Source organism: Protopterus annectens, chromosome 1.part0 (genome assembly GCF_019279795.1).
Source record: "Protopterus annectens isolate FY-2018-M chromosome 1.part0, PAN1.0, whole genome shotgun sequence".
Taxonomy (NCBI): Eukaryota; Metazoa; Chordata; order Ceratodontiformes; family Protopteridae; genus Protopterus; species Protopterus annectens.
The window spans coordinates 1,979,363,943-1,979,383,942 of NC_056725.1; positions in this window are offsets into that span (position 1 = coordinate 1,979,363,943).

Here is a 20,000-nt window from a genome sequence, read left to right on the forward strand (position 1 = left end):
TTCCAAAGTTCAGTGCTCATTTCTTAATGATGGAGTCCAAGCCATCCAGAAATCCAAAGAACCATGGATAGCCAAACTGGTTTCCAGCTCCTTCCCATTTTCCCTAAGGACTGACAATTAGTAAGCTCGCATCATTACTACTGGGATCAGGGAGGTGGAAGAACACGCTCTGCAGTGATAAACAGGCACCATCACTATTATTATGGGGATTGAGGTGCGGCAGGGGTACACACTCAGTAACACTATACCAGCACCAGAGTTACTACAGGGATCATGGATGAGTTAATACAGGCTCTACCAATGTTACTACAGAGACTGGAGGTATGAGGGATCCACGGGATAAAGAGGAATGCTTTAAGTATTGTGATGGCACCAATGGGGATGAGGGGTAGGAAGATACACTAGACATCAGGAATTCAACTTTAAAATGTGGTAATGGTACCAATGTTATAATGGGAGGGGGGAATACCCTAGACACCAAAGAATACTCCATAATTTGGGCTAAGGCATAAAACAGCGTAATAGGTATGGGGAGGGAGAAACACAAAATACACTGTAAAGACCTGTAATGGCATCAGCAGTAGAATGGGAATCAGTAGTGGGGAACAACTGGACATCAGGGGTAAAGTTGAGTGCCATTGTGGCACAGATGTCATAAGGGTGATGGGGTGGGTGGAACCAGTAGACCATTGGAGATAACTCTTCAAAGAGCTATAATGGCACCAAAACACAATAGGAGTGGGAGAGGCACTAAACTACCAGAGCTTAATACATATGTGCAGTAAGGACAGTAAAGTATTATGGGGTGGGGGAGTCACAGGAGGTAGAGACAGGCACAAGGACTGTGGCGTGTGTGTGTGTGTGTGTGTGTGTGTGTGTGTGTGTGTGTGTGTGTGTGTGTGTGTGTGTGTGTGTGTGCGCATGAATGCATGCATGCATGCGCGCGTGCACGCGTCTGTGTGTCTATGTGTGTGTGTGTGTTTGAACTAGCATGTTTCTTAATGACAAAGGGGCATGTTGTGCTGAAAGAACCTTTCTAGCATGAACCCTACTTGTGCTATCAGCTTTAATGAACCTCTGGGTTGCTCCCCTGTTGTTTGCAGGGTTTTGCTCCCCCAAAAGGTCAAATTAATTTTGCTGCAATAACTTTATTTTCTAGGATTTTCAATTTGACTGGCATAATGAAGCATTGGATCTTAAGCAGGACTTTTAAAGGATGGAAGAGGTTAAGGGGATATTATTCAGATGGTAGTCCTCTAATTGGCTTCTCAATATTAAGCTCAATTCTGTTCAGTTTACATGCTACATCTAGATTGTACCACAGTAATGTGATGCGGGCCACACCATTCACCTGGATATACTAGGGTGCATTCAGAGTTAGTGAACAACTTTGGTTTCTCAAATAGAAAAAGGTAGCCTTTATTTCCATTTCAGTATTGGTGAGGATGTAGATGCCCAAAACTTATCAGAAGAGTACAGGGCATCACGTGATTTTAGATAAAACAGAAGACATATAGGCTATCCATTAGCATGGGGATCCATTACTAGGTGTTTGACCTCTCCTGTTGAGTTAGATAAGTTAGATTATGGTTTTCCTAATGACATTTAGCTTACATTCAAGATCACTGATGTTGTATTAGGTAGTGCACTTACACAACAGGGTTGACCTTTTTTTGGCTGCTACTAACACTCATTCAGGATAGGGTGGAAGTGTGATTTAGTCTTATTGGGACAGTATGTTGATGCCTTAAAAAGTACAGGTAGTTGGTCCTACAATGCGTACTCGAGATACAGTTGTTAAATTTTTTAATAGTAAGTTAATTTCATTAGTGCTTCTTTTTTGTAGAGAAGGAAAACTATTTTTATGAGACACTTTTGTTTCACAAGCATCAAACAGAGACAGAGTATGAGCAAGTGGAAAAAAGTTGGGCTTGGATCAACATACACACAAAGTAATCTGGAGCAGAGTATCTGGGTTAAGCTTGAGGAATTCACTGTCAGAACTTTTTCAAACATTACAGAATGTAGGTCTTTGCCATGTTCTAGTAAATCAAGCAAGGGCAATAATTTATATTTCATTCCAAAGTATCAGTTGGTATGCTATATACTGAACATGTCCCTCAGTTATTAAACATTTGTTACCTGGGTTATGTTTGGCTTGGCTAACCATAGTACTTTATTTTGCTATGCATGGTGCCTTGAATCAGGCAGGTGCAAATCAGTGAAAGAACACTGGGAATTTTATGACATGAACTCAGTTTGGTTTAACAGAGATGGAGCACACCTACCTAGTTTTAGTTTTGACATTTTTAAATTTGTTTGGTCTACCTTTTAAAAATATATATGTAATGGTGGTAAGCTGGAACTTGAAATGTTTATGCTGATAATCATTAGGTTGGAAGGGTTAGACTTTCCTGTAGTCTTTTTTCTTCCCCAATTAAGGTAAAAACAGCATGCTTTCTACTGTTCAACAGATGAGCGTAGTGTGCTGTGCACCTCTAAACAGTGCATTCCTTAATAAACTAAGTGAAACAAGCATGTTACAAAAGGGAATTGGAAAATGGGCTCTCTGCATTGTAAATTGAGAAGCAGGCAGGGAGCTGTGCAGTTTTTAACAGTAGGACCTGGGAACAGAGTATTGGGCATATAAAAAGAAACAAAAAGTGGGTTTGTAACTCATACCTGCATATGCTGCCTCTAGGCATCTGCTTTACTGGTTTATCCCAGTTCAGCCCTTCACCCCCCCCTCTCTCAAGTAATCAGAGATTACATAATCACCTACCTGACCAGACATTTTCAAATTAACCAGAGCATCAGGTCCCAGTCGGTTGAGGTATGTTCACATACTTAAGTATTTAATTCTTGTTTCTTTATCAATGTACTGTTTACTGTATTTACTCGCAAACTGAAACCTTGATGAATTAAGGCATGTTTATTGGTACCGGCTGCTACAAATTAGTCACAAACTACTGTTGATATTGTATCCATTTATTGTCTTTTGCATTGACTTAATGGTCTGTCCTGGGTAGTGTAGCATTGATAAGGGACAGAAATAATGAACAAGTAGTGTAGCATTGATAAGAGACAGAAATAATGAATATTAACTGAGCCCTTAAGGCAGATATACAGAAAAGAGTGCTGCTGTTTGTTAATACTAAAAGGTGCACGTGGACTTGTTTATAGGTTCATAGGTAGGTACGAGGCTATTGGCCCTAGGGCCTATATAAGCCTAGCCAAATGTACCCTGGCTTTCGCCACCCAATAATCATGTATACTGAATGTTTGAATGATTAACTCTGTTCTTGGTATAGTACTAATAATCATATCCCTCTCTAGGTGTTCCTACTTCACCACCCCGAAAGGCTTGTAAAAGCACAAGTACAGAATATTTTCCCCACTACAGAACTTGTTTTAATAAGATCAATATCCACTTAAATACCTTGCCACCTGTAAACCTAACAAACTGGGTCCAAAAATGCACTGGTGAATGTCCCCATAACTCCCGCTTGTAATCTGTTTATGCTGATAAGTATTAGGTTGGAAGGGTTAGACTTTCCTGTAGCCATCTTTCTTCCTCAATTAAGGTAAAAACAGCATGCTTTCTGCTGTTCAACAGACGAGTGTAGTGTGCTCTGTACCTCCAAACAGTGCATTTTTCAATAAACTAATTGAAACAAGCATGCTACAAAAGGGAATTGGAAAACAGGATCTCTGCATTGTAAATTGAGAAGCAAGCAGGGAACTGTGTAGTTTTTGACAGTAGGGCACGGGAACAGAATATTGGGCATATAAAAAGAAACAAAAAGCGTGCTTGTAACTCATACCTGCACATGCTGCCTCTAGGCATCTGCTTTATCATTTTAAGTAGTGTTGCTTGCTACTGAGATTTGTCTGCATACACCAACTGGACATAAGCTGATTTAAGTATATTTCCTTCATTTTATTGTGGTTGCTATAACTTGGACTGATTTCTCAGATCTGGCTCTGTTGAAACTGTCTTGTGTGTGTGTCTGAAGCTCTGCACTAGTTGTTAAACTGCTCTGAAATTCCTTTAAGTGTTAATTAGCTTGGGGGGGTTTCTGATAACAGTAAAACCTGTGTTGGTTACATCTCTGGTAATCATTTTAAGTAGTGTTGCTTGCTACTGAGATTTGTCTGCATACACCAACTGGACATAAGCTGATTTAAGTATATTTCCTTCATTTTATTGTGGTTGTTATAACTTGGACTGATTTCTCAGATCTAGCTCTGTTGAAACTGTCTTGTGTGTGTGTCTGAAGCTCTGCACTAGTTGTTAAACTGCTCTGAAATTCCTTTAAGTGTTAATTAGCTTGGGGGGTTTTCTGATAACAGTAAAACCTGTGTTGGTTACATCTCTGGTAATCATTTTAAGTAGTGTTGCTTGCTACTGAGATTTGTCTGCATACACCAACTGGACATAAGCTGATTTAAGTATATTTCCTTCATTTTATTGTGGTTGTTATAACTTGGACTGATTTCTCAGATCTAGCTCTGTTGAAACTGTCTTGTGTGTGTGTCTGAAGCTCTGCACTAGTTGTTAAACTGCTCTGAAATTCCTTTAAGTGTTAATTAGCTTGGGGGTTTTCTGATAACAGTAAAACCTGTGTTGGTTACATCTCTGGTAATCATTTTAAGTAGTGTTGCTTGCTACTGAGATTTGTCTGCATACACCAACTGGACATAAGCTGATTTAAGTATATTTCCTTCATTTTATTGTGGTTGTTATAACTTGACTGATTTCTCAGATCTAGCTCTGTTGAAACTGTCTTCCCCACCCTCCTGTTCTTGGATGTAGTTTAAATTTGGTGGCTTTTGCAGTGCCGCCCCACTGTAGATTTGATCTAGGACACTCCCCAGTCCCATCTCTTTACCGCATTCTAATAAACCCTTTCTGCACTTGCTTTTAGTCCTTTTTAATTTAATTACATTTTTTCATACTGTGTGTGGACTAATATTGCTACATACTCAAGTGTGCCAGCTTGCACTGCATGTGAATTGTTTTTATAGCATTTACTGTCTGTTTTTTCCTTGTCGCTGTAAAAAAATCTGTTGTTTTCCTGCCTTACTGAACTAGAGTAGTCCAGTTTCAGAGTTGCTGATCCCTGGGCTTTGTTTTTAGTTCCTGTTACTGATCCATTGCCTTATTAGGAAGGAGGGAAGTTTCTTTGCTTACCAGTGGGAGTGGGAAGCACTGAGCGGCCTTTTTGTCCGATTTGGTGAAGTTTCAGCCAGAAACTAGTAGTCCATTGGTCGTTTTGGGCCAATTCCTAGCTCCTTTCACCGGCCTGCTATAAAACACGCTAAACGCGCGTTTTCCAGCTTGTACCAACTCAGCACAGATCCTCGTGGTGGCCTGCAGAGTGATCCAAGCAGCAGAGAGCTAAAAGAGTGACTTTCTACCAGATATAAGTATTTTTGTGGCTTTCCCACTGTTATTAAACTAGCGACTGCATTTCGCCTGTTTTACTGCTACTTTAAGTGATTTCTGCATTTTACACTTGTTTATTGCACTTTAAGTTACTAATTGTTGCAAACTGTTTCTGTAGGCTACACACTAAAGTGCGCTAGCCGATTTACAGCATTTATAGCATTTACTGTCTGTTTTTTTCCTTGTCTCTGTAATAAAACAAAAAATCTCTTGTTTTCCGCCTTACTGAACTAGAGTAGTCCAGTTTCAGAGTTGCTGATCCCTGGGCTTTGTTTTTAGTTCCTGTTACTGATCCATTGCCTTATTAGGGAGGAGGGAAGTTTCTTTGCTTACCAGTGGGAGTGGGAAGCACTGAGCAGCCTTTCTGTCCGATTTGGTGAAGTTTCAGCCGGAAACTAGTAGTCCATTGGTTGTTTTGGGCCAATTCCTAGCTCCTTTCAGCCCCCTGCTATAAAACACGCTAAACACGCGTTTTCCAGCTTGTACCAACTCAGCACAGATCCTCGTGGTGGCCTGCAGAGTGATCCAAGCAGCAGAGAGCTAAAAGAGTGACTTTCTACCAGATATAAGTATTTTTTTGTGGCTTTCCCACTATTATTTAAGCTAGCGACTGCATTTCGCCTATTTTACTGCTACTTTAAGTGATTTCTGCATTTTACACTGTTTATTGCACTTTAAGTTACTAATTGTTGCAAATTGTTTCTGTAGGCTACACACTAAAGTGCGCTAGCCGATTTACAGCATTTATAGCATTTACTGTCTGTTTTTTTCCTTGTCTCTGTAATAAAACAAAAAAAAAAATAGCTTGTTTTCCCGCCTTACTGAACTAGAGTAGTCCAGTTTCAGAGTTGCTGAAACCTGGGCTTTGTTTTTAGTTCCTGTTACTGATCCATTGCCTTATTAGGGAGGAGGGAAGTTTCTTTGCTTACCAGTGGGAGTGGGAAGCACTGAGCAACCTTTCTGTCCGATTTGGTGAAGTTTCAGCCAGAAACTAGTAGCCCATTGGTCGTTTTGGGCCAATTCCTAGCTCCTTTCAGCCCCCTGCTATAAAACACGCTAAACACGCGTTTTCCAGCTTGTACCAACTCAGCACAGATCCTCGTGGTGGCCTGCAGAGTGATCCAATCAGCAGAGAGCTAAAAGAGTGACTTTCTACCAGATTTAAGTATTTTTTGTGGCTTTCCCACTGTTATTTAAGCTAGCGACTGCATTTCGCCTGTTTTACTGCTACTTTAAGTGATTTCTGCATTTTACACTGTTTATTGCACTTTAAGTTACTAATTGTTGCAAATTGTTTCTGTAGGCTACACACTAAAGTGCTAGCCGATTTACAACATTATAGCATTTACTGTCTGTTTTTTCCTTGTCTCTGTAATAAAACAAAAAAAATCTCTTGTTTTCCCGCCTTACTGAACTAGAGTAGTCCAGTTTCAGAGTTGCTGATCCCTGGGCTTTGTTTTTAGTTCCTGTTACTGATCCATTGCCTTATTAGGAAGGAGGGAAGTTTCTTTGCTTACCAGTGGGAGTGGGAAGCACTGAACGGCCTTTTTGTCTGATTTGGTGAAGTTTCAGCCAGAAACTAGTAGTCCATTGGTCGTTTTGGGCCAATTCCTAGCTCCCTTCAGCCCCCTGCTATAAAACACACTAAACTGTTGCACACAAGAGCAGCGGCGGTTAAACAAGGTTAAACTATTTGGGCCATCTAAATTCCACTCTTCCAATTTTCCCTTAGAACTACGTTCCTCGAGCTGTACTGCTGATCTAACCAGCATATCCTATAACTGAAAAGTTCATCTCTACTTGACTCCCAAGTAGACTATTCTCTATCTGTAAAGCCTAGCACTTACTCCTACAGTACTTGCACCTTGATAAAGCACTCTTATTATAGATAGTACCCCACCAGCCTAAAACCCACTTCCCCCGGAGTCCTTTGAAAGTCTCTTTATCTACTACTTCTAGTATGTCGAGGGACCAGTTGCTAGTGTCCTCTCCAGCTCAACTGGTGAACCTGGGAATATTGAGGCAATGTTACAACTGCCTCATGTACACAGACAATCCTCTCCTTCTCCCACAAAACACAAATACATGCGAGAGATGCAACTATATGGCCAAACTGGAGGCTGAGCTCTCTCAACATAGGACTGGCAAGACCAGACAGGAGGAGAAGGTAACCACACACAATACATACCCAGTCACACATGGTACCATCACAACTTCAAATCATACACATACTCACACAAAGACATACTCGGAGGCTCTGATCAAAAATTTACCAAAACAGCAGAGGCCACCAAAGCAGACACCCAAACAACTACCACCTCACGACCCAACACATGCAACACATAGACCACACAGTCAGAGTGTCAAACAGTCACAGCCCTTAAGGCCAAACAAAATGCCAGACACACTTGTCATTGGTGATTCCATAGTCAGACACACTGACGTCCCGCTCACCAGACTGTGTAAAGAGAAGGTCACAGTAAGCTGCCTGTCGGGCGCTAGAATCCACCACATAACGCAAGCACTCAGGTCTCTCAACAGCAGGTACAAGTACGACTCAGTCATTGTCCATGCTGGTGTCAACGACCTGAGATGTACCTCCTTGGACTACATGAAAAGGGACATCGAGGAGCTCTCTGATTATGTAGCCCAGGCGGGTATGACCCTGACCTTGAGCAGTATCCTACCTTCACCTAGAATGATGCCACAATACAGTGATAAGATGATCAGCTTTAATAATTGGCTTAAATTCTGGTGTCATTCTAAGGTATCCAATGACTGTCTGTCTGCGATGACATGCTGGACAAGCCACGCTGCTTACAAGGGACGGCTTGCACCTGTCACCCTGGGCTTCGGATATTGGCAAAGGCTCTTGCCACCCCATAGTGCCTTTTTAGGCAAGGCTCAAATTCTAAACCTACCACCCTAGAACACCAAAAAGGAAAAAAACTAAGGGTAATGCTGCTCAATGCCAGAAGTCTCAATCTCAAGATGCACGCACTCGAGGCCCTTCTCAATATGGAGAACATCGATGTCTGTGCTGTGACAGAAACCTGGTTCAAGGCTCCTGAGAGCACCCCAGCACTAACAGGTTTCACCTCATATCATGCGTTCCGGCCCCAAAATCCGGACAACACCAAGAAAGGAGGGGGGGTGTCCATATTCATAAAGGACACCCACACCTCAAGGTTGGTGGCAACGCGCGATGCATTGGAGACCATCCAGGTGCAATTAACCATAGGCAAGACTGCTCTGCAATTTGTAGCATGTTACAGGCCACCCTCTCAAACTCGAACCTCACATGGCCTTCCTGAAAACATTGGAGGATAAATGTATCTCCAAACACCATCATACTAGGTGACTTCAACTACCCTAATATAGACTGGGAACACTACTCAAGCCCGAACACTCTAACCCAAAGATTCCTGGAGTTCATAAACTCAAATGCCATGGAACAACTAGTCACCATCCCCACAAGAGGAGAAAACATACTTGATCTCATCATCACGAACATGGGATCAAAATGTTCAACACCGGAAGTATACCCCTCACTGGTGAGATCAGATCATAAACTAATCTCGCTGGAGGTCCTCATCCCGCCCCACCTGAAACAAAAAGACCACAGTAAAAACTTCTCAAAAGCCGATTTCACACTTCTAAAAACTAGTGTGGTCTCCTTTAAGGCCCCTGAGCCAGTGGTAAACATTACTCAAACCGCTGAATCACTTACAAATGCCTTCTACCAGCACCTACAGGACTGCATGGATCAGGCAATCCCAAACAAAACTAAGACTCTCTGTACCAAAGGCAAGCGTCCAGTCTGGTGGACCCCAGCCATAAACAAGCTCTACAACAAAAGGAGGAAGCTACTACAAGATAGAGCAAAATCCTTGAAAGGTAAGACACCTTTGATCATTATAAGTAAAAAAACTAAGAGCTCTCATAAAATCATCCAAGGCAAATTTTGAGAGAAAAATCGCCAAGGACTCTAAAGAGAATCATAAGGCCTTCTTTAGCTATGTTAGAAACCTAGGAGGAAACTCCCAGATATGCTCAGAATTAGTTCAAAATGATGTGAAAATTACTGAACCTACACACATTGCCAACATACTGGCTGACAGGTTCAGTGCAAACCTCTCCCCCCCTCCCCCCCCAAAAGGAGAGATATCTATTCCAGAGGATTGTAGCCCCCCAAACATCTCCAACGCCCAGGTGAGAACTGCCCTCACTAAGGCAAAAAACACAGTATGCATGGGACCGGATGGTGTCCCCGGCTGTGTGCTTCATGAACTCAATGAGGAATTAAACCCACAGTTAGGACAGCTGTTTAATCTTAGCCTCACCTCAGGATACGTGCCCAAGGAGTGGCGCACGGCGACTGTGGTCCCACTTCATAAGGGCGGTACCTCCACAGACCCTGGAAATTACTGCCCCATTAGCTTGACAAGCCTTATCTGCAAAGCCATGGAGAGGATCATAATGGAACTCATAAATAAAGACATAGGGAACTTGCAGACTTTGGATCCAACCCAGTTTGGCTTTGTCAAAGGCAGATCCTGCCTCTTAAACTTGGTTGACTTTTTCGAGACAGTCACCAAGGCCATTGATGAGGAAAGGCAGTCCATACAGCCTACCTCGACCTGGCAAAGGCCTTCTGACACAATACCCCACTCAGGTATCATCGAAAAACTCATCAGCTTGAATGTAAACCCATACATCACAAGATGGGTTGCAAACTGGCTAAGTGACAGAACCCACAGGGTCAGAGTTGCTGGAGCCATGTCAGACTCAAAGCCTGTCACAAGTGGTGTCCCACAGGGCTCAGTCCTGGGTCCACTCTTGTTCGGCATCTACTTTTCTGAAGTACAAGCAAACACAGGAGGGTTATGGCTGACAAAGTTTGCAGATGACTGCAAACTGGGCGCCATAGTCGAAAACACATCTGACACAGATATCCTCCAGAAGGGCCTCACAGAAACGGATAACTGGTGCCAGAGCCATGGCCTGAAGTTAAACGCCAAAAATGCATAGTCATACCCTTCGGAAAAACAAGGTTACCCTAGCTACCATATAGGTGGCAATCCACTGAGCACAGAAAAAGTCATCAGAGATCTGGGGACCCAGGTTGACAGTAGCCTTCGTTTGTCACTCATGTTGCTAAAGTAGTTAGGAAAACCTTCTATATCACCCACCTGATCATGAAGGGATTCACATCTAGATCAAGGGAGGTCATCGTCCCCTGTACTCATCACTCATTAGACCTATGATTGAGTACAATGCCCGTTCGAATGTATCTGACCAGACACCTGCTGCAGCTTGAAAGGCCCCAAAAGTTCCTCACCAAAAGGATAAAGGGTCTCAAAAATATGTCTTATGCTGCCCGACTGAAAGAACTCCAGCTCTATTCAGTCTCATACCGCTTGCTCAGAGGTGACCTGTGCCTGACATATAAGGCCATGTCAAACCCAGATTTGATGAATATGCTTCACATCAAAAAATCTAGATCCCTCAGAACCACAAGGGCAGGAGACTTCAACCTTGACACGGTTATAAATAGAACGTGCTGGAGGGACAGATTCATCACCCAGAGACTCCCTATGCTGTGGAACAAAATCCCGGTACATGTGAGGCAGAGCACCTCTCTGGCCTTGTTCAAGAGGAATCCTGACCAATGGATGGGAGATTGCAGATATACCCCAGGGATTACTTCAGTGTCACTGCTTGACAGAGGCACAGCAAAATGATAGGCATAGTTTTTATTCAAACTAAAGGGGTGGCGAAAGCCACATAACTATGGGCTAGGCTTATAAATGCCCTTGGGCAGATAGCCTAGTATGAACCTATGAACCTATGAACTAGTTTAGCTCTGCCTAGCTCGCTTTGCTCACTCCACTCTCCACCCTGCCCCCATATCTCACCTGCCCCCGGTAGTACTACTTTTATAGTACCACTGGCATGCCCCCTTAATTAGCTATCAAAAAAATAGTCACGGCAGCAGTTGAGTAAAACGCCAACGGTTTATTGAAAACAACTTGAAGCGCTTTTTGTTTGCTGAATATGCAGACTTCATCAGAAGTAAAAAACTAAAGGTACAACACCCATTTTAAAAACTCATTTAAAAAAACAGCGGGACAATCAAGCCAATTATTACCTGCTTGCTCATGATTTACTTAAAGTGGTACACAAAACTAAAACAGTGATGAATACTGCAGTATACCAACACAGTCTTATACATAAATACTCCATATGTCAACAAGGAGAAATAAAACCTATTATGTAAAACACAGTGAACATATGATTTTACTAAATAACTAACCACCCTAATTACCGTATGTGGTAAAAAATTAAGAAAGAAGATGAAAATAAAAATAAATCTAAAAATAAAAATCGAAATAGCAATAAAAATAAACATTATAATGTCATGTTACATATGAACAACCAAGTAACATAGGCATATTAACTAATACCTTAAAGGTTAAAAATTTACTTTAAACACTGGACAGACTTAAAAACTGAATCAGACTACAAACATTTGACTGTTATGGGACGTCATCTTTGCAAGCTCCACAATTTAAGGACGCTACTAATGGAGCAAAACTCATTGAGACCTGGAAAATTAGATGCATTAAGTTTAATTTGCCAGGAAAGCTCAAGCTCTTCCAGTTTGAGGGGTGTAGGACCATCTCTTATGTCTTAAAACACTTGATCTATGACCATAAATTTAAATTTGTGGTCAACGTTTAACTGAATGTTTTTGGCCAAGGCATTGTCCATTTTATTACGACCTATAGCATAAAGATGTTCATACATTCTATCACAGAGTCTATTTTTATTTTTAGATTTATTTTTATTTTCATCTTCTTTCTTAATTTTTTACCACATATGGTAATTAGGGTGGTTAGTTATTTAGTAACATCATATGCCCACTGTGTTTTACATAATAGGTTTTATTTCTCCTTGTTGACATATGGAGTATTTATGTATAAGACTGTGTTGGTATACTGCAGTATTCATCACTGTTTTAGTTTTGTGCACCACTTTAAGTAAATCATGTGCAAGCAGGTAATAATTGGCTTGATTGTCCCGCTGTTTTTTGAATGAGTTTTTAAAATGGGTGTTGTACCTTTAGTTTCTTAATTCTGATGAAGTTTGCATATTCAGCAAACGAAAAGCATTTCAAGTTGTTTTCAATAAACCATTGGTGTTTTACTCAACTGCTGCCATGACCGTTTTTTTTTTGGTTTTCATTTGTTTGGTTTGCCATTGAATTCCCCTTAATTAGCTAACCAACTACATGTGCTCCTAGAGCCCAGCAAACTCCTAGCACAATAATACACCCTCTATCCACCCCACTATCTGTATTAACCCACCAATAACTATTCTATTCTCTCTAATCTTTTATCCACTATATACACTCAATACAGACCCTACCCTAGTAATTTACTATGACTACAGCTAAAACACTATTGCTGCTTCCCTTAGTACTCCTGCTATTCATTCCTTATCATCTAAGTTCCTATGAATATGTACAGCATCTTGAAATCCAATACCAAAACTCTCAGACACCAACCCCGCATTTAATAAGTTTATCCACCACATAACCACGCCCTGTCCTTATTCCTCGCCCCCCAGTTACCATCACTCGACTAAATAATGCTACATTAGCTTAAAAAACAAAAGCTATGAAAAAAATCATAAGCAAATTTTTAAGACTCATAAGCAACTTAAAAATGTATCTTATGAAGGATGGAGACATCCACCCCAACCCTGGCCCATCCACAACAGTAGACCCAAGCACACCATCTAACAACCTAACGTGTACTACTCAGATTGATAGACTTCCAAACTCATTTCGGATCTGTCATCTCAACATCAGAAGCCTAAACAACAAGATCCATAGCCTACATTGTCTCTTAGCTGTTCTCTCCCCTGATATCCTCTGCCTCACAGAAACCTGGCTAAAACCTATAACCAAAGATAACGAAATACCCCACCCCCCCACCACAGTAACATCCTTAGACTGGACCACATCTCCAGGAAAGGTCGCAGGGTAGCTGTACTATACAAGTCTACCCTAACAATTACAATTGATACCCAATAGTCAACCCAGTTTGGCAATGCTGAAATTCTCATCACCAAACTAATAAACAAAAATAAATACAGATACATTGTCTGCATTTATATTCCACCCAGCAAGAATGATAATACTCTAGAAAATATCTTACATTGGCTAGCTTCAAACTATCCCCAGGAAACCATTGTCTTGGGGGACTTTAATATTGATTGGAACACCTGTTCCTCTGAAACTCACTCCACCCATTTAAACCTCCACGGGTTTACTAAAATCATTGCCACTCCCACCAAATTTAGCAAAAATAGAGTCCAAGATAGTATCCTCGATTGGATACTTATTAACATCCACCCCCAAAAGTACAAGTTGGGTACATTACCCGATGATCTAAGTGATCACTGTCTTACCTAAATTATTAGGCTGAAAGCCGACATTTCCAACCAGTCCACCTACAAAACTATAAGAAACATCAGGAACTTTAACCTTGACAACTTCCAAAAAGAACTCAAAGCATGTAATTGGAATGTCTTGAAATGACTCCCATTACAATAAGCAGCTGAGTACTTCAATACCAAATTTCTGGCTATCCTTAACCACCATGCTCCTACCCGCACCATCCGTGTAAAAGCCATGGTTGCACAGTGGCTATCTAAAGAAACAAAAAACAAAATTAAATTAAGAAACAACGCCTGGCCAGGTGGCATGTTACCAAAGCCCCTGTAGACCAAGTAAGATACTGGCAGTTGAGGAACCAGACCAAAAATCTGTCATTCTAGACAAAAGAAAAATCACTACACCCTCCTACAACAAAAATATTAGCTAAAACCTCAAAAGTTCTGGGCTGGTATTAACAGTCTTCTCCACCCAGGCCATTCCGCCACTCCTACCCCATCAGCTGCCCTTGATAAATCCCCTTTTGAAATTGCAAACAGCTTCAACTCTTTCTTTACTGAAACTATCCAGTCTCTAGCTACCCATCTCACTCTATCTGACACAAACACCAGCTCTGGCACATCTAGTCCTGATCCACCCAGCACTCAACCCACCTTTACCTTTCAAACCATACCTACCAACCTGATCCGGACCTTACTCAAAAAGCTAAAACCTACTACACAAGCTGCCGACCACCTCCCAGCTGAATATCATCAAAAAGGAGTTGATGCCATAGCACTTCCCATTTCTATTCTGATCAACAGATTAATCTAAGAATGATCCATCCCAGCAATATGGAAAATATCATGTTATACCTCTCCAGAAAGGAGGAAGTTCCACAGAATTATCTAACTTTAGACCTATAGCCATTCTTTCATGTCTAGCTAAAATCATGGAAAGATGCATACAGAAACAAATCATGCACTTTCTTATTCAAAACGAAAAGCTCACTGACTCTAATATGGCTTTAGGCCATTCCACAGTACCACCACTGCTCTTCTATCTTTCTCCAATGTCATCAGTCTTCATTGTAACAACAACAAACTATCTTCAGCACTCTTCCTAGATCTCTCACTAACAGTTTCTCTTTTTATTTTAAATGTATTTTTCATTCACTGCTAACAAAATACAAGCTTCATTCAATGAGTGTTGATTAACACAATTAAGTAATTAGAGTAATTATAGCAACTGTATTTAAGGGACGTTCTAGGCTAAGTTATTTTGTACTCTGATGATGCCCTGACATGCAAGGGTGAAAGCGCTTAGTACTGCTGTTTACAACTGTTTTTCACTGTTTTCGTTGTGGTCCAGTTTTATTCGAAATAAAGAGGATTGTATATCAACTCTAGGAGTCAAGGTTCTGATTGTTGCTGCTTACTAGCTTCAAACTATCCCCAGGAAACCATTGTCTTGGGGGACTTTAATATTGATTGGAACACCTGTTCCTCTGAAACTCACTCCACCCATTTAAACCTCCACGGGTTTACTAAAATCATTGCCACTCCCACCAAATTTAGCAAAAATAGAGTCCAAGATAGTATCCTCGATTGGATACTTATTAACATCCACCCCCAAAAGTACAAGTTGGGTACATTACCCGATGATCTAAGTGATCACTGTCTTACCTAAATTATTAGGCTGAAAGCCGACATTTCCAACCAGTCCACCTACAAAACTATAAGAAACATCAGGAACTTTAACCTTGACAACTTCCAAAAAGAACTCAAAGCATGTAATTGGAATGTCTTGAAATGACTCCCATTACAATAAGCAGCTGAGTACTTCAATACCAAATTTCTGGCTATCCTTAACCACCATGCTCCTACCCGCACCATCCGTGTAAAAGCCATGGTTGCACAGTGGCTATCTAAAGAAACAAAAAACAAAATTAAATTAAGAAACAACGCCTGGCCAGGTGGCATGTTACCAAAGCCCCTGTAGACCAAGTAAGATACTGGCAGCTGAGGAACCAGACCAAAAATCTGTCATTCTAGACAAAAGAAAAATCACTACACCCTCCTACAACAAAAATATTAGCTAAAACCTCAAAAGTTCTGGGCTGGTATTAACAGTCTTCTCCACCCAGGCCATTCCGCCACTCCTACCCCATCAGCTGCCCTTGATAAATCCCCTTTTGAAATTGCAAACAGCTTCAACTCTTTCTTTACTGAAACTATCCAGTCTCTAGCTACCCATCTCACTCTATCTGACACAAACACCAGCTCTGGCACATCTAGTCCTGATCCACCCAGCACTCAACCCACCTTTACCTTTCAAACCATACCTACCAACCTGATCCGGACCTTACTCAAAAAGCTAAAACCTACTACACAAGCTGCCGACCACCTCCCAGCTGAATATCATCAAAAAGGAGTTGATGCCATAGCACTTCCCATTTCTATTCTGATCAACAGATTAATCTAAGAATGATCCATCCCAGCAATATGGAAAATATCATGTTATACCTCTCCAGAAAGGAGGAAGTTCCACAGAATTATCTAACTTTAGACCTATAGCCATTCTTTCATGTCTAGCTAAAATCATGGAAAGATGCATACAGAAACAAATCATGCACTTTCTTATTCAAAACGAAAAGCTCACTGACTCTAATATGGCTTTAGGCCATTCCACAGTACCACCACTGCTCTTCTATCTTTCTCCAATGTCATCAGTCTTCATTGTAACAACAACAAACTATCTTCAGCACTCTTCCTAGATCTCTCAAAAGCTTTTGATATGGTCAACCATCAGCTACCGCTCAATACCCTATAAACCATCAGTTTAGACCAACAAGCAATACAATTGTTTCAGTCCTACCTAAACAGTAGGCAGCAGGCTGTCTTATGGCAGAGCAAGCTGTCATCCAAACTTCCTCTAACCCTAGGTGTCCCACAAGGGTCCATACTAGGTCCCCTTCCTTTCTCTATCTTTATCAATGACCTACACACCACCATCCCAGGAGCCACCTTCATCCAATATTCAGATGATGCAAAGCTAATATGCTCTGCCTCCCCTCCTACACAACTTCTAACCCTCACCCAGACCACTTTCAGCATGGTAGAAACATGGCTAGCTAATTGCCGCCTGCTTCTAAATCCTAACATAACCAAACTACTACTTTTCTCCCCTAACCATAAAATTCCTCCTCCTTCCTTCAACATCAAATCTTGCAATGATACCATTATCTCCCCTGATGACCATACAAAGCTTCTAGGCATAATAATAAACAACAACCTTAAATTTGATAAACATGTCAATCACACTGTTAAGTCGGTCAACAAAACACTTGGCTCCCTGTACAGAGCCAAACCGTTCCTCACCCCCTAGCTAGGGTAGCTATTGCAAGATCACACCTCCTCTCTACCCTTATGTATGCCTCCCCTGTACTCACCAACCTATCCAAAACTGATCTCAACAAATTATCAGGATGTTACAATCATATAGCCAGATTCGCTACAAGCATGGCTTTTAGGACCCACCATTGCCAGAACCTCAAAATACTGGGATGGCTAGAATATCCTACCCTTATACAGTTCAACCAGCTTATAGTAGAGCATAAAATACTCCATCAACATGATAACACCCCTGCCCTCAAAAGTATTCTCACCCATCATAGGGCCCCCAGGCCATTATGCTCAGCTGATAAACTAATGATACTGACCCAAAAATCCAACAACTCTGCAGGTGATGCTATATTTGCCAACTCAACGGATAAAATCTGGAATCTACTCCGTACTACCGTTACCAATGAAACCTCACTACCCCTATTTAAAAGACAACTCAAAAAAATACCTCACATCTCATTGGCTGTGCTCTTGTTCTAAACCTGACTAACAACTTCACTAATGCATGTCTTGCTACCCAAACTGCTGTTTAGCCAAGTATCTATGCCTCATAGCATTTGAATGTCTATGCATTGTGAATTATGAGATCTGATTGTATTCTGTGTTCACATTTTCTGATACGTCTTTGCCAATCAGATGTAAGTCTGCACATTGTGTATATTGATATCTGCCTGTATTCTTTATCTATATTTTTCTAAACATGTCTTCCTGAGTTTATCACTCAGTGATGTATGTACTGTCTCTTTTTTTGGTATATGGAGCTTTTCTCCCCGGGCCTCTGCTGAAAATGGACATATATCCAGTCGGACTATCCCAGTCAACAAATGTAAAATAAAATAAAATAAAATAAATAAATGTTGCATAAAATACTAAGTTAAAATAAAAAAGTATAATATTACAGAAAGGTAGAGTGAGAGGCCTATAAATGAACAATTCAGGAAGACTTCGTCTTTGTGAAATTTGCATTATGACATTTGTTGCACTCATATAGTCATTTTTTTTATTTTATGAATTTAAGAATATTTTAGAGTAGAGTAGAGAGGAACTACCATTATGTTTGGTATGAAGCTTTATGGTCAGGAAAGTGAAGGAAAAATAGGCTTCTCACACCCTGGTGGGCAGTCGCTGTGTGGCCTTAATCTCGCCTTTATATTTTCTCCCTGTTTTTCTCTCCTGGGCTGGGATGACTTTGGGTAATATCACTACAGTATGCAGTGGCCAGTTTGTCTGTGGGCATGGTCATAGGCCACCTGCCTCCAAGGACAGGTCAACCAGGAGGGTTTGTCATCACTCTACTTAATAATATGCACGTGGTTGAAGGTTTGAGTATAAGATGTAATGTAAAATGTTACCGACTATTTACAGAATAAGTTGTGAAGTCAGTAAAATAAATTATTTATGTAAACTCATTTTAATAATAAATACCATGGTTGCAGTGGTAACAGCTATCATGTTGTGCCTTTGGGGATCAGGACATTAGGCAAATGGGTGCTAATTATGCTGGCATACCTTACCTGGAAGTATGCATAGTCGATATTGGAGCAGGGTAAATAAACAATATTGCTATTTTCTGTCCTGTAGACAAGCAGTTCAAGGGGCGGTGGTTAGCAGCCTCCTATAAGTGTGTCCTGGAGTGGGTACTGATTTTATTGGAAAGAAATGAACTGAAACACAAAAAGCTTAAACAAGAACTGGCTACATTGTCAAACACTATCACTAATTCTGTTGGTGTGGTGAATGCCAATAATTTCTTAAGTAAGATTAATACTAAATTCAATGCGTTAGAAACCGATTTTATTAAATATAAGAAAAAGAAACTGGTGAGAGATGTTAATTACTATGAGGGGGGTTGTGCCTTCGTAGCTTCATCCAATCAGCGTAAGGGTAAATTTTGGAAACAATATGGCGATCAGAAAAATAAATTTTTGGTTTCATTCACTTTTACAGATGGTTCAGGTTTAAGTGATAGTCAAGAAAATAGCGAAGAGGATTATCCACCTCTACCATGTCCACAGCTGCCACGAGAATACCAGAATCATTTTTGGAGTGATGGAGGACAACAACAACAGAGACAGGGAGAGAAACGAAACAGGAATAATGCCCATAATGGGAACAGTTTCCACAATAGAGACAACAGAAATGAACATTACAACAGTAAGAAATTTAAATATTGAAACATGTATTGCTCAAAATGATGTTGTTTCATATGTAGTGAATTTGTCTAATTGTGACTTAACGCAAGAACAAAGTGCAGTTTTAAGTTTGGGGTTAAAATTTATCCTGACGGTTATTCCACGGGTTCATGTTTTTAAACAAGAGCATTTTAGATTTCTTCGTAAGTTACATTTAAAATGTTTTTTCTCTAATAAAACAAATTTGAATGATAATGAAATTGATTTTACTGAGCAGTCATCTGTTGAAAGTTTTTTTTTTCATGTGATGAAGATAGTGAGCAGCGATATGAGGATGATGAGATGTCTAATTTGAATGCTTATTGTTTGTTGAATACCTCTAATATTCCAGTAGTTAGTGAATTTATATCTCCTTTTCGGAACCAGAGCATCTCAGATTTTCTACTCAATGGTTAGTTTTGAAGGAAGCAATATATGTGATGAAGTGTTGAAAAATAAAAAATCTGTAAGCTATAATTTAACTTATAGAGAATGTAAGGCACTAATGTAATTGCAAAACAACAAGGGGCTTG